At 44.8% G+C, this 14,196-nt stretch overlaps 1 protein-coding gene across 1 annotated transcript in view; it reads left to right on the top strand.

Moving 5' to 3' along the window:
• Positions 1-14,196, top strand: part of LOC149348109 (uncharacterized) — a 59,617-nt gene that overhangs the window by 40,125 nt on the left and 5,296 nt on the right. The window lies entirely within an intron of this gene.

The raw sequence follows: 14,196 nt of genomic DNA, 5'->3' as shown, positions 1-14,196 counted from the left end.
TGTCTGCTTTCAGCGCGTTGGACAGTAACGATCGAAAGATGGAATGGAACTGTGTCGAGCGATTCCTTTAAGGGACAGCGTATTCATTCGATGCAGTACAGTTTGCGGCGCCTTTACTTCTAGAACGGCTGCCTTTCCGCGGCTTACTTGTTAGCATTAAATATTTAACTGTATTGACAATATACGTCGCGATATAACGAAAAGGAGCTTGTCAAGGCTCCTGAAAATATACAGGTGGGTGTTGTAATGTCCTCACGCAATACTTTTTTAATTTCCGTAATAGCGAAGGAGGTGGAGGACTCCCGACATAGTTGCGGTCACCAGATGCAGGTCCCCGCAGCATGCAGTGCAAAAATAAATTGGCATTGTTCTATACTTAGTCGAAAGTCAGTGTATCGAACATTGTTAGATAAAATTAGGATTGTTATAGACTGGTCTATAGACAGCAGACTATCTCTAGTGTACAGTGCATAGACGAAAGGAAATTGAGGTATTGGTAGACTGTAGTCTATAGAGAGTCTATAGACCGACTATAGACGAAAGGAAATTGAAGCAGCTATAGACCGTAGTCTATAGAGAGTCTATAGACCGTCTACAGACGAAAGCAAATTGAGGCTATAGACCTTAGTCAATAGACAGTCTATAGACCATCTATAGACGAAAGAAAATTGAGCCAGCTATAGACTTTAGTCTATAGAACGTCTATAGACAAAAAGAAATTGAGGCAACTACAGACCTTGGTCTATAGAGAGTCTATAGACCGTCTATAGACAAAAGGAGATTGTGACAGCTATAGACCTTAGTCTATATCGAGTCTATAGACAAAAGGAAATTGAAGCAATTATAGACTTTAGTCTATAGAGAGTCTATAGACAAAAGGAAATTGAGGCAGCTATAGACCTTAGGCTATAGCGAGTCTATAGACTGTCTATAGACGAAAGGAAATTGAGGTAGTTATAGACCTAAGTCTATAGGGAGTCTATAGACCGTCTATAGACGAAAGGAAATTGAGACAGCTATAGACATTAGTCTATAGGGAGTCTATAGACCGTCTATAGACGAAAGGAAATTGAGACAGCTATAGACCTTAGTCTATAGATAGTCTATAGACCGTCTATAGACAAAAGGAAATTGAGGTAGTTATAGACTTAAGTCTATAGAGAATCTATAGACCGTCTATAGACTAAAGGAAATTGAGGCTGCTATAGACTTTAGTCTATAGAGTCTATAGATAGTCTATGGACAAAAGGAAATTGAGACAGCAATAGACTTTAGTCTATAGATTTTCTATAGACTGTCTATAGACAAAAGTAAAAGTCTATAGGATGTCTATAGAGTCTATAAAAAGTCTATAGAAAGTCTATAGACCATTTTTATAAGGGTGCTAAGCCATTCAGGACAAGAACTGCAAAGCATGATCAATGAGTTAGACAGGCAGAGCAGAACGGTGGGGCTAAGAATTAACATGCAGAAAACAGCCTAGCAAGGGAACAGCAGTTCGCCATTGGTAGCGACGTGCTGGAAGTAGTAAGAGAATATGTCTACTTAGGGGAGGTAGTGACCGCAGATCCGGATCATGAGAGAGAAATAACTAGAAGAATAAGAATGGGGTGGAGCGCATATGGCAGGTTCTCTCAGATCATGAATGGTAGCTTACCAATATCCCTGAAGAGAAATGTATACAACAGCTGTATCCTACCGGTACTCACCTATGGGGAAGAAACGTGGATGCTGACAAAGAGGGTTCAGCTTAAGTTAAGAACAACGCAGTGAGCTATGGAAAGGAAAATTATAGGTGTAACGTTAAGAGAGTGGAAGAGGGCGAAGTGGGTGAGAGAACAAACGAGGGTTAATGACATCTTAGTTGAAATCAAGAGGAAGAAATGGGCTTGGGCAGGGCATGTAATGCGAAGGCAAGATAACCGGTGGTCCTTAAGGGTAACGGAGTGGATTCCAAGAGAGAGCAAACGTAGCAGGGGACGGCAGAAAGTTAGGTGGGCAGATGAGATTAAGAAGTTTGGGGGGATACAGTGGCGGCAACTGACAAAGGACAGGGTTAATTGGAGAGACATGGGAGAGGCCTTTGCCCTGCAGTGGGTGTAGTCAGGCTGATGATGATTTTGTGACAAGGCTGGCGTTGATGGCCGAGGACAGGAAACCCGCGTCAGCAGTAGCTCAGAGCTGGCACAGTGGATCCCTCGCAGCGGCGACGACAGCCTGGAAGCAGCAGGTCACCGCGTCCACGTCTCCTAGAGTCGTTCACTACGGGACTCCGTTGCGATGACAGGAAGCAGCAGTGTGGAAAGCGTTGGTGTCCATGCCCTGTCAGTAGGTCTCGAGAAGCAGACGACGAAGCCCTCATGCCGCGTTGCATCGCTGGTGACGAGGACGTAATTCTGCATATGCACACCTCATCTGGTCAAGAGGTTCCCTTTGGAAGTATGCAGCGGTAGCTAATTAGCATATACAGGACATGAGGAATGACGGCACTGATGAGAAAAGCAACCTTGCACGCCACAAAAGAGCCGGACTGACGTCCACCTTGCCTGGTCAAGAGGCTCCCTTGAAAGTATGCAAAGGTAGCTACCTAGCACATACAGGAAATCATTAACGACTGCACTGATTAGAAATATAACCTTGCACACCATAAAAGAGCTGGTCTGACGACCACCTTGCCTGGCCAAGAAGCCCCCTTGAAAGTATGCAGAGGTGTGCAAGACAGACAATACGAAACGAACAATTTATATTGAAAGCAGCATTAACAGACCGATTGTTATGTGGGCTGTCAGCTGTTGCAGACTCGTGACACAGACTTGCACTGTGAGTAGTAAAGCTTTTGTGGAGGGAGGAGGTAGAATACGTGAGGCTGGCAGGAATGGAATATCTGGCGTGGTGCATGGATGCCGCATCTAGCCAGGGAACCGAGCTCGCACTCGCTGAGGGGGCATCGAGAATCCAAGCCAGCGTTTCTGAAAAGACAAGTGGGAAAGCGTGGATGTGTGCATTGTTGTGCTTTTGCTCACATTCCGCTGGCCTCTCTGGAAACCAGCGCCGCGCGCCCGTCGTCTCGCAAAGCAAGCGCACACTCTCATCGGACATGTCGCGGCTTGCAGCGTGAATCATCCTGCCTCGCTGGCGCGGACCCTTCCTCCTCCTCCTCCTCACCGTCGGTTCGAACACCTACGACGCTTCGCCGGCCGCCCTTTCCAGTCTGCAAGCCTTCAACGGCCGAGCGCCCTCTCGACCATTCGTCTAATTTGAACGGTGGCCAGTGCCGTGACCTGATTGGAGGATTTGAACGGCTGGCTGCCGCAACGGACACCGGCGGCTATAAAAACGGAGCCGCGCTGAGCCCGAGCAGCAGACGGGCAGCAGAAGAGCCATCACGCCGGAGCTACGCTTGCCCGGGGCCGCCCTTCCCTCTTCTTGTGCTAGCCCGTGGTGCTCTCGGCCCTTGTATCTACCATGTAAAAGCCCTTGTACACATTGTACATAAACGTCCCTTGACTCACCGTCGCCTCGACCGTTTCTTGGCTCGGAGTCCCAGACCCAACAGCACGCAATCGAAGTGTCCGGTGGACACGCTGAACACTTCCCGCACTGAAGGGAGCAAAAGCGGCGTATGGCACACGAGCATGGTTTAGCTGGGCTTGCCGCCCCATTCCTGGTGTCAAGACGGCTAAAAATAGGGGTCGCATGAGAGCCAGGAAGGGAACACTGCGTGGTGCATGGATGCCGAACCAAAGATCCGAGCTTTGACTCAGTCGTCTTCCTGCTGTCCGCATTCAAGGGAGACCCGTAGCTAGTCTACCTACAAAGATAAAAAGTGAACCAAGGCAAACGTGGATGCCGTCAGCTTTCCAAAGGCGTCCGAGCAAAATCCGCTCCCTTCAGCAGCACTTGGTGTAAGTGTACTGACTTAGGGGGTACCGGTTTCATGTGCAGCCATGTCAGTTTTCTCGTTTCGATAAGTCGCTGTCCTGTACTTATCGAAAACGCCGAAGACTGGACGCTGCGATACAGTGACGTCGAAGATTCCGACAGTACAGTGCTTGGGGCGGTGGGCAGAGGGTGCACGACAGGAACTCTGCAAGACCCGCTTTCATATCCAGCCCGATGGCATCGCGAGCCGAATGCACCAGTGCCGATGAGGAAAGTGTAAGTCAGAACATCTGCAAAGAAAAAAAAAGAGAGTGACAGGCGCGCGAGCATATCGCAGTTACCCATACTTACTGTTGCAGCCTAGTGAGCGCGACCGAAGCCTGAAGCCGTGTGACTGAAAAAAAGGGAAAGCGAACAACCCACCTTGGCTGCAGCGGAAGCACGATGTGCCGCTGACTGTGGGCAACGTCCCTTCTTCGGAGTTGCTGGATGAGACTGGCGAGAATTTCTGAGCGCCATGTACAAGCACAAACCACATGTGGCTAACACGACATAGTGGCTTGGTCGCAACGCCGTTCGAAAAGGATTTTTCTCTGTGACGTAAACGGCAGCGGGCTCGCACATCTAAACCCTTGAGGCAGCGAGCAAAGCGGACTTTATATGCAGTTTCCTCGCTGACTCAATACCATAGCTGGCGTGCCTAGTGTGAGCTAAGGCCTAAAGATGTATGCACCGCGAATTCTAGCTCACCGCGTCTCCGTCACAGACAAAAAACCCGATGGCGACAGTACATGAAACCTGTGCTTAGGAGCAGTGGGAGCAGTGCATGGCTATTTTTCACATTAAATTTATTGTTCCACTTCAAATACAAAAACCATTGCGCATGCTCTGGTCTACACCAGCCTTCGATACGGGACCACTGTGTTTGCGCCTTGAAACCACGCATATATACACCTTTGGCCACGCTTGCCTAAGCAAATAAAAAATAGACAAATGAGAAAAAAGTTAACAGCCACCCGAGCTCAAGATTTTATACTCGGCTTCGTAAAGGGAAATGGAAGTATCGCGAATGCAGCCCTTTTCTCTTAATGTTAAAAGCTTCAAGGGACAGCCGCATGTGTTCAATTTTTCTTCTGACAGGATGTCTCTTCGAATCGCGATGCACATTTGCTGCAGTCACTTACGTGCGAAACAAGACGGGAGCATTTGTCAACTTTATTCTTTACGGTTAGCGCATGCTCCTTGAGTCGCTCATTAATTAATCGGCCTGTCTGCCCAATGTAATTCTTTCCACGTGAAAGAGGGGAGGCATACACCACTCTGAAGAAGCATCGGACGAAGCTTGTCTTGTGCCTGATTTGGTAGCCATGCCTTCCATCACCGCAAACTTGTTCGGCGCAGAAAACGCAAGAGGGACACCATGCTTGTTCGCAACTCTCTTGGGGTGGTGCGAAACCATCTGAAGACGAGGTACCACCGCTGTCCTGAAATATCTCACGTTCAACCGCAGCCCTCTTATTTGGCATTCTGTTTTTTTTTTGCTCCTGAATCAGGGCCTCGGCAGCAGCTGCCAAGAGCAGCAAAGGGAAACCTGCTTCCAAAAGCCTGCGCACCTGATTGTCAGAGCTTCCCTGCATTTTATGCACAGACGATTTTTGGAGGGCTGGTTTAATGCGCGAGGACGCTTGTTGCCCTTTCTATTGTCCACTGTTGTGCTCATCGTACAGCATAATAATAATAATAATAATAATAATAATAATAATACTAAATTATTTATTTGAAAAATTACACAGTACAAATACGAGCCTGCCCAAGCCAACAATGGGCTTGTGGGGCAGTGCTCGGCAGAATGGAGCAAGCCAGAGAAGGCACAGTTAATCAATACTGCACAAATTTAGAATGAAACTAAGGAAAGGCTGTGAGAAAGGACGGGGGGGGGGAGGAAAAAAAAGAAAAGAAACAAAATTAACAAATCAAAGATAGCAGATTTCACTTCGTTCTGAGTGCTGAAAGATAAAACATTATCTGGCAGGTCGTTCAACACATCAGGTACATAAAAGGCACGGACACGTTTACCATATCTTGTCCGTACTCTGGGCAAGGTGAAGCGGTCGCGTGGACGTAATGCTCTGGCGGGGACATACGGGAGGCAGAACTCATTGTTCCATATATACATAAGGATCACAGTTTCTTTGAATAGTAGCCTGAACGAAGGCATGTGCGAGCATGAAAAAAGATTGGAATTATTAGTAATGTGCACACCATACATCACAGCCCGAATTATAGATTTTAGTAAAGAATTCACTTTGTTGCGCCAAAACACTGAACAAAAATAAAAAGAACAAATTCCATATCGCAGCACACTGTACACCAATGCATGTGCTATTGTTTTCCTAATGTAAATTGGGCATAGTGCTTTAATAGAATATAGCAGGCAGGCTATTTTGCGCAGCCTTTCACAAACGTTAACCAAATGAGTGTTCTAGGACATGTTAGAATCGAAATGGACACCGAGATAATTGACACTTGAGAGGTATGGAATAGGAGAGCAAGAGCAATTGTTACACAGAGGAGAATGAAGAAACACTGGAGTAATGACAGAAACAGATTTCAGCGGATCGTGAAAACAGACTAATTTTGTTTTATTTTGGTTAATAGAAATGAAGCTGTTATGGTACCAACTGATAACATTTGCAGTGTCAGTTTGTAATTCAGCCACGGCTTGATGGTAATTAGTATGACGCGATACTAAAAGCGTGTCATCTGCGTATTGAAACACCCGACAGTGAAAAATTGCTTGACTGAGATCATTAACGTACAGGTTGAATAAAAGGGGAGCTAAAATCGACCCCTGGGGAACTCCAGCGGTACTGTCTAGGTTTGCTTTTAATATTTCCGAAAACTACTACTTGGATTCGACCGTGCAAATAATTCTCAAGGAAAGTTAGGAAGGGCCCTTGGAAGCCATAGCTATAAAGTTTACGAATATTTCATGGTTTACGGAGTCAAAAGCTTTTGATACATCTAGAAATAATGCACTACTTTCGAGAGTACTATTAAGGAAATCGGTTAATTCATCTAATGCCAACCTAGTGCCATGCCCGCAAGTAAATCCGTATTGATTAGGCGACAGTATGTTCTGCGCATCAATGAAGCTCTGCATTACGTGAAAAATATGTTTTTCAAGTATCAGAGCAATGCACGAAAGTATCGAAATGGGTCTGTAGTTTGTGACAACATTAACCTGTCCGCTTTTGAAAAGAGGAACTACAAGCGCTTCCTTGAGGCCAGGTGGTATTACTTGTGTGGCTATAATGTTATTTATAATTGCTAAAAGAACATTCTTCAGGGTCTCAAAATATCTGCGAAGGACGTTCACAGACACACCATCTAATCCAACCGACTTGCGCTGTTTAAAGTTCAATAAGATATGACGAATATCATCTTCAGTACACTCAGGCAGGAAGGCAGACTCAACCACCGATTGTGGCATACAATAACTAGCCGTATTACCGGACAAACTTGTTGCAGTAGACGAGAAAAAGGAATTAAATTGGTCTGCTAACGTAATAGATGGTGGACCGAAATTCTTAGCAATAGTTTGGTATGCGCCTTTCCGGGGACGACCCCTTAATTCGTTAACCACAGACCAAGCCTTGGACGGGTTATTTCTAAACTCAGAAAAATTACTCTGGAAGTGCTTTCGCCTGGCACCTCTAAGCACAGCAGTGACTTTATTGCGAGCCATCTTATAAGCTTCACGAACATGCTGATTATTAGGGGAGCGACGACAACGCGCCCAGGCCAGTTCTTTTTCAGCTATCGCGGTTAGAACATTTCCATTTATCCACGGGCATCCCGGCTTTCGTTGCTTTAAAACGACTACGTTTTTGCAAGAGTACACTGTCTGCGTATAAACGGTAATAAAAGATTCATACAAGTGACTGGCAGGAACTTTCGCAAGGAAAGATTTCCAATCATAGAGTTGCAACAACAAGTCCAGCTTTCTTTTTTCAACAACCTCTATCTGTGATACCGGGTTGTTAGCCGCAGCATACTGAGACGATAGAAAGCTACACCCAACAAAGAAGTGATCGGATAGCTTTTGCTCAATAATAAACGGAAATACCTGGTCGTTCTCAGTGCGAACGTTGACGTGATCTATGCACAAAGACACAAGTGATGCACCCAAAAATTTCGACACGTGTGGGAAGGTTGATAATGGATTCTATTCCAACGTCAGCAAGCGTGTTCAAGTAATCAGCTACAATGTGCCGCTCTTTCTTCAGCACGTCAATGTTAACATCACCTATCATGCACACGTGACCAGATGGAAAAGCAAGTAGACGCAATTCATCTACAAACTTTCTGACACTTTGATTTGGCGGCCTATAAATAGCGAGCAATGTGATGGCAAAAGATTGTCAAGATAAGGATGTCAGGCAACAATTAGCCCCAAGCGATGTTTTTAATGCGAAAACATTGCTTGCCTAATGGATGGCGTGACCACGAGATGTGTACACGAGATAACGACGATAAGAACGTTGTTAAGTAACAACAACCAGGTAATGAAAGGTGTCAGTTAATCAAGTAAAACAGGCAGTAATTAATGAAATAAAAGAATAATAGTTAAGTAATAAATAATAAAAAGTGGCAGTAATATTGACAGTAATAATATTGACTGCAATAGTTAGTCACAGTAACAGTTAATATTAATACAATAACAACGTTTTGTTGCACAAAAAGAATACAAAGTTCCAGAAGCAGACCTATCAAAGTCACCAATGGCTTGACGGACTAGGACCGACAAAGTCAGCGGACGAGCACGCAATCGTTGTCATCGAAATACGGAAAACTTAAGTAAGAGAGAAAGAACAGTTAGGAAAAATAGCATAAAGAAGAGGCGAGTCACAACATAAGGATCAACATATGATATCTGGCGCTTACATATACAGAAATAATGACAAATACATTTCGGCGGGTTACAGGGAACTAGCGTATTTTTGAAATGAATTTCTCGATGTAATCAGAGTACTTCATCTGGGAAATCATTCACAATTCTCGGCACATAAACACAACGTCTAGCTTCGCCATAGCTCGTGCAAAAGCGTGGAGCTACAACACGAACACTAGTGCGAAGACTTCGGGAAGCTGTGTATTATGATTTAGAGTCTCTGGACCACAAATGCCGTAGCACCACAGTTTGCAAAAACAGAGTCTAGAAGCATGGAAGGCGAAGTACTGAGAAGACGTTAGGATTTGTAATTGACGAAGTGTTGTATACTGTATTCCTTAGTATGTTCTTTAAAAAGAATTTTGCCATCTGGTGGGGTAAGACGCAAACACAGTGGTCCCGTATCGAAGGCTGGTGTAGACCAGAGCATGCGCAATGGTTTTTTTGTATTAGAAGCGGACAATAAATTTGATGGGAAAAAATAGCCATGCACTGCTCCTAAGCTTATTGCAAATGTGCGATAGGCGTGTGTGCCACGACACACCACTGTCGAAGTATACTCCCAGGTATGTCACCCGGTTCAAAGTTCACCGGTGTGCAAAGAGAGGGATGATAATTTTCAGTGCTTAGGGAAATTGGTGCGTCTACTACTGTTAATTTAAAGGAAATCTGAAGCACACCAGTTGGGTTTTCAGGCGCTAACATTTATGCATGCAGTTATCAGCAAACTACGTTAATGTTTTGTGTGCATTATTCTGTAGACTAGAGATGGCCATGTCGTAAGAAAAAGTTGTTAGAGTAAAACAGTGTCGTCAGCATACTGAAATACTAAACCTTTTGAGCTAACCTGAGCCAAATCATTAAAAAATATATTGCCGATTAGAGGGAATAGTATGGAACCATGAGGAACTCCCGTCTTGACTGGAAGTTTATCTCTTGATTTTATGATTTCGTCTACAAAAACGACTTATGATCGTTCAGCGTGATAGTTCTTTAGGGCGTCATAAAACAGATCCCTGAAGCCACTGGAATATAGTTTTTGTAATAGAATCCTGTGGTGAACTGCATGGGAAGCTTTAGATATGTCTAGAAACACAGCAACGTCAAACAAATTTTGATAAAAAACTGAAAATAGTTCGTCAGAAAACTCCGCTAGAACGGCTATCGTACCACGGCCTGTAACAAAACCAAACTGTCGAGATAAAAAAATAAAAAAATTTTCAAGAAATGATGACATAGATTTCACAACAATTTTTCAATAATATGGAAAAGTATGGGCAGTATCGAAATGGGTCAATAGTTTATGTCATCTTTTTGACCTCCTTTGAAAAGATTTGGTTTGGGTCTATAGGGCTTAACGTCTCAAAGCAACTCAAGCTATGAGGGACGCCGTAGTGAAGGGCTCCGGAAATTTCGACCATCTTGGGTATTTTGACGTGCAAGGACATCGCACAGAGCACGGGCCTCTAGAATTTCACCTCCATCGAAATTCGACCGCCGCGGCCGGGATCGAACCCGCATCTTTCGGGTCAGCAGCCGAGTGCCATGACCAATGAGCACTGCGGCGGGCCCTTTGAAAAGGGGCTCAACTTCAGCAGTTTTTCAGCTCTTTCGGAATACTCGCGATATCTACAGAAAGCCGTTCAACATGAGCACAATGTCGGGTATGGCTGCGAAGATCCTTTACTACACAGAATCGCTGATAAACCTTCAATACCAGGGTGCTTATTGGGCTTAAAGCTGAAAATTATTGGACGGACTTCCTTTTCGGAAATCTTGGGTAGAAAAGTAGATACTGAAAATAATTATATTAAGGGGCTCTGCAACGCCTTCCGAGGAGAGCACATCAACTCACATGAACACCCAAGCCAAGTAATGCACTTCTACAGGCAGCTGAAAACTCACAAAATTCAGGGAGGCGATTTGTTGACCTAAAGTGCGGTGAGTCGGAAGCCTTAAGCGCGGTGGTGCTGCTTGTGTCACTGATGTATTGTTAAGATGTTAAGCTTCGCCTCTAAGAGTGGAACGCGACAGCCTCTTGCAACGCTGCCAAGGAGTCCACAGAACGCCACCGCCCGTTCGGCTCTACGCCTTGCTCGTCGGTGAATTGGTTTTTGAGGAAAAGAAATGTATCTGTCTCGCATATCTCGGTGGACACCTGAACCTCGCCGTAACGGGAAGGGAGGAAGATGGGAGTGAACGAAGACACCGTATTTACTAGACGCGCCTTTGTTCATTCCATACCATCGATCGCATTTACGTTTCCGTAGATCTCCTTAAACGGCACATTTCATGTGATGTCAAGCCTGTTTCTTTCTCAGATCATGCTATGGGCATTGCGCGGATTGGAGAATGCCCCCGTCCCAAATTTAAGCCGCAGTGGGAACTGTGGAAGCTTAATTCCGAGCTTCTAAATGATGGGAATTTTCAGCAGCGAGTGATGACAGCTTTGGAATCTTGTTTGGTCATGGATGTCCCATTATTTGCAGCTTGGGAGATGTTTAAGCTAGAAGTTCGTAGCATAGCTATTGAGATCGGCTCCGTGAAGTCTTATCTTAAGCATGGTGAGGAGAAACGGTTACTTCAGAGTCTTTATAATCTGCATGCGCTTGAATGTGAGGCTCCTGGCTTGTACACAGAGGAAATTGGTGCTGTTAAGTGCAACCTTCAGAAGTTTGATGCAGAACGCTACCGTGCGGCCCGTGTACGATCCCGCAGCAACCGTGCTCTGCACTCTGAGGAGCCTACTAGACAGGCCTTGCTAGATGAGCGTCGTCACGTGGCTGCCAAGCGAATTTCTGAGCTCTACTGTGGTGGTGCCCTGGTCACAAGTACAGATGTCATAGTTACCGAGTTTGAAAACCACTATAGCTCTCTGTTTGCTGCCACGTCTAGCACAGCTGATGATGATCATATAGAGCGATTGGTGTCCATGATTAACCCACTCAATGAGGATGAGTGCAAGGCAATAAGTGGCTCTTTAAGTTTGGGTGCAATTGATCAATTGCCGCTTTCGAAAACTCCGGGGCCTGACGGCCTCTCAAGAGAATTTTACAAGGCATTTAAATCCGTTCTAGCCCCTGTCCTGCTCCAAATTTTTGAGACAAGTATTGATGTTGAATTTCTGCCTCAGTCATTTACGAAAAGTCATATTGTCTTTATACCAAAAACCGAGGATAAGGAAAAACTTCGATTTGTAGATGGCTACAGACCAATCACGCTTTCTAATGTAGATTATAAGATTTTTGCTAAAGTACTGTCAAATCGGCTGCAGCTTGCAATGTCTACTTTGATTGGGCCTCATCAAACATGTGGCTTGCGGAGACGATCAATACAATCTAACCTACATGTAGCGCGTACGGTGTTGCAGTATTGCAGTGACGCTCAAGAACAATTAGCAATGCTGCAAATTGACCTGGCAAAGGCATTTGATCGAGTGTGCCATTCATTTCTTTTTGCGCTTTTAAATCACGTTAATCTCGGTTCAATACTTTCTACTGGCATACGCCTTTGTTACAAATCCTGTACCACGCGCTTGATTGTTAATGGCTGTCTCTCGCAACCAGTCCCAATTCAGTCTTCGGTGAAACAAGGGTGCCCACTGTCTCCGCTCCTGTTCGCATTATACTTGGAGCCACTTTGCATAAGTGTTATAAACAGTAGAGCTGTCAATGGTTTCCGAATAATGGGCCACGAACTGAAGGTATTAGCTTATGCAGATGACCTTGCGTTTTTTTGTACTGATAAGCCAAGCACCGATGAGGTTATTCGTTTAACGGAGGACTTTGGTTCGGTGTCAGGAAGTCGGATTAATCGCTCTAAGAGTTGCGGTCTTTGGTTTGGTAGCTGGGGTTCGACACCTGCTGAATATGCTGGTATAACATGGACATGCAGGCCACCAAAGTACCTTGGCGTTCCTTTGAGTGCCTATAAGCATAGCGCACATTATTGGAAAGACCGCGTGTCAACTCTTCAGCGCTATGCTCAAACGTTTGTCCCCCATGGCCTCTCAATTTTTGGCAGGGCGATCGCCTGTAATCTGTTTCTCGCCACTAAAATATATTATGTACTGCAAATTATTCTTTGCGCAAGACTTCCTATCCAGCGTTTTCACAGGGTTTTCGCTACTTTTGTGTGGGATTTGTCTTTTGAATCCATGAGGCGTGATAACCTTTTTCGGCCTGTAAGCGCTGGCGGCCTTGGTCTAGTTCACCTGTATGTCCGACAGATAGTGTCACGTTTCATGTTTTTCCGTGACACTACACACCCAATAGTACGTTCATTCCTGCAAACAAATTTAGTTCATGTTTTACCTAACCTCATTGTGTCTTCCAATGTTTGTGACCGTCCGTGTTTGTGGGGCATAATGCAAGAGGTGTATTTGGCTGTCCGTTTCCTACTTGTTCGTTTTTCTCCTGAGTTCCTTTTCTTAGTGTCGAGGAAAAAGTTGTATAAGGATTTGATTAGTATGCTTTTCCCTCCGCCCATGTACCGCTCTCTGTATTTTGGTTTACCGGGGCATGACGTACTCAAAAGAGTACGTAAGATGCCAGTCTCGCCGTGTACAAAGACCTTTTTCTTTAAGTTACACACCGGTACGTTGCCCGTTAGAACATGTTTAGATAAAAAGGGCATTTTTGTGTCTACCGTTAATTGCCGCCTTTGTGATGAACCAGAAACAATTGAGCATTGTTTCATCAGTTGCAAAGATGCAGTACTCTTCTAAGATATCCTGCAACGCACATTTAAAAAAAGAATTCATCTGACTCCACATTCTGTTCGCTATCTCACTGCGCTGCCATTTGTTGATGAACCCGTGGACATGTTCTTTCTGATTGGACTGCACAGCCTCTGGAAAACCCGCATGATGGACAGGCACTGTGAACCTGTTGTGTCTACAAAGGATCACTTCAGTCGAATGGTTGTTCATATAAGAGACGTGTATGCCCAGACTGAGTACGAACCGGAGTGGCACTCACTATTAGTGATGTGCTCTGCATTGCCCCTTTTCTAGTACATGCTCTTTTGAATATGTATTGTTTACCACTGTTTTCATAATGGCTTGTATATAGTTCATGTACATAGAACATTACATCACTGTAATAAATACCATGTTGAAAAAAAAAAGCTGCCATGGCGGAGTGGTAGCGTGCTCGTCTCGCACTCCGGAGGCCCTGGTTCGATTCCAGAATTCGACCAATTTCCGACTCGGTTTTATTTGTTTATCTGGTCTGACTAGAAATGTTAATCAGGCTACTTGGTCAATTAAGCAATTAACTAACCTCAGTCCCACTTACTTGGAGCATCACTATACCATCCCTTTAATTGGTTGCAAGATTACTAGCCAAAGTAAAATTTAC

The sequence above is a fragment of the Amblyomma mixtum genome, chromosome 4 (assembly GCF_055824585.1).
Source record: "Amblyomma mixtum isolate Tamu chromosome 4, ASM5582458v1, whole genome shotgun sequence".
NCBI lineage: Eukaryota > Metazoa > Arthropoda > Arachnida > Ixodida > Ixodidae > Amblyomma > Amblyomma mixtum.
Note: the sequence above shows the minus strand (reverse complement) of the source record. Positions and strands in the feature narration are given on the sequence as shown.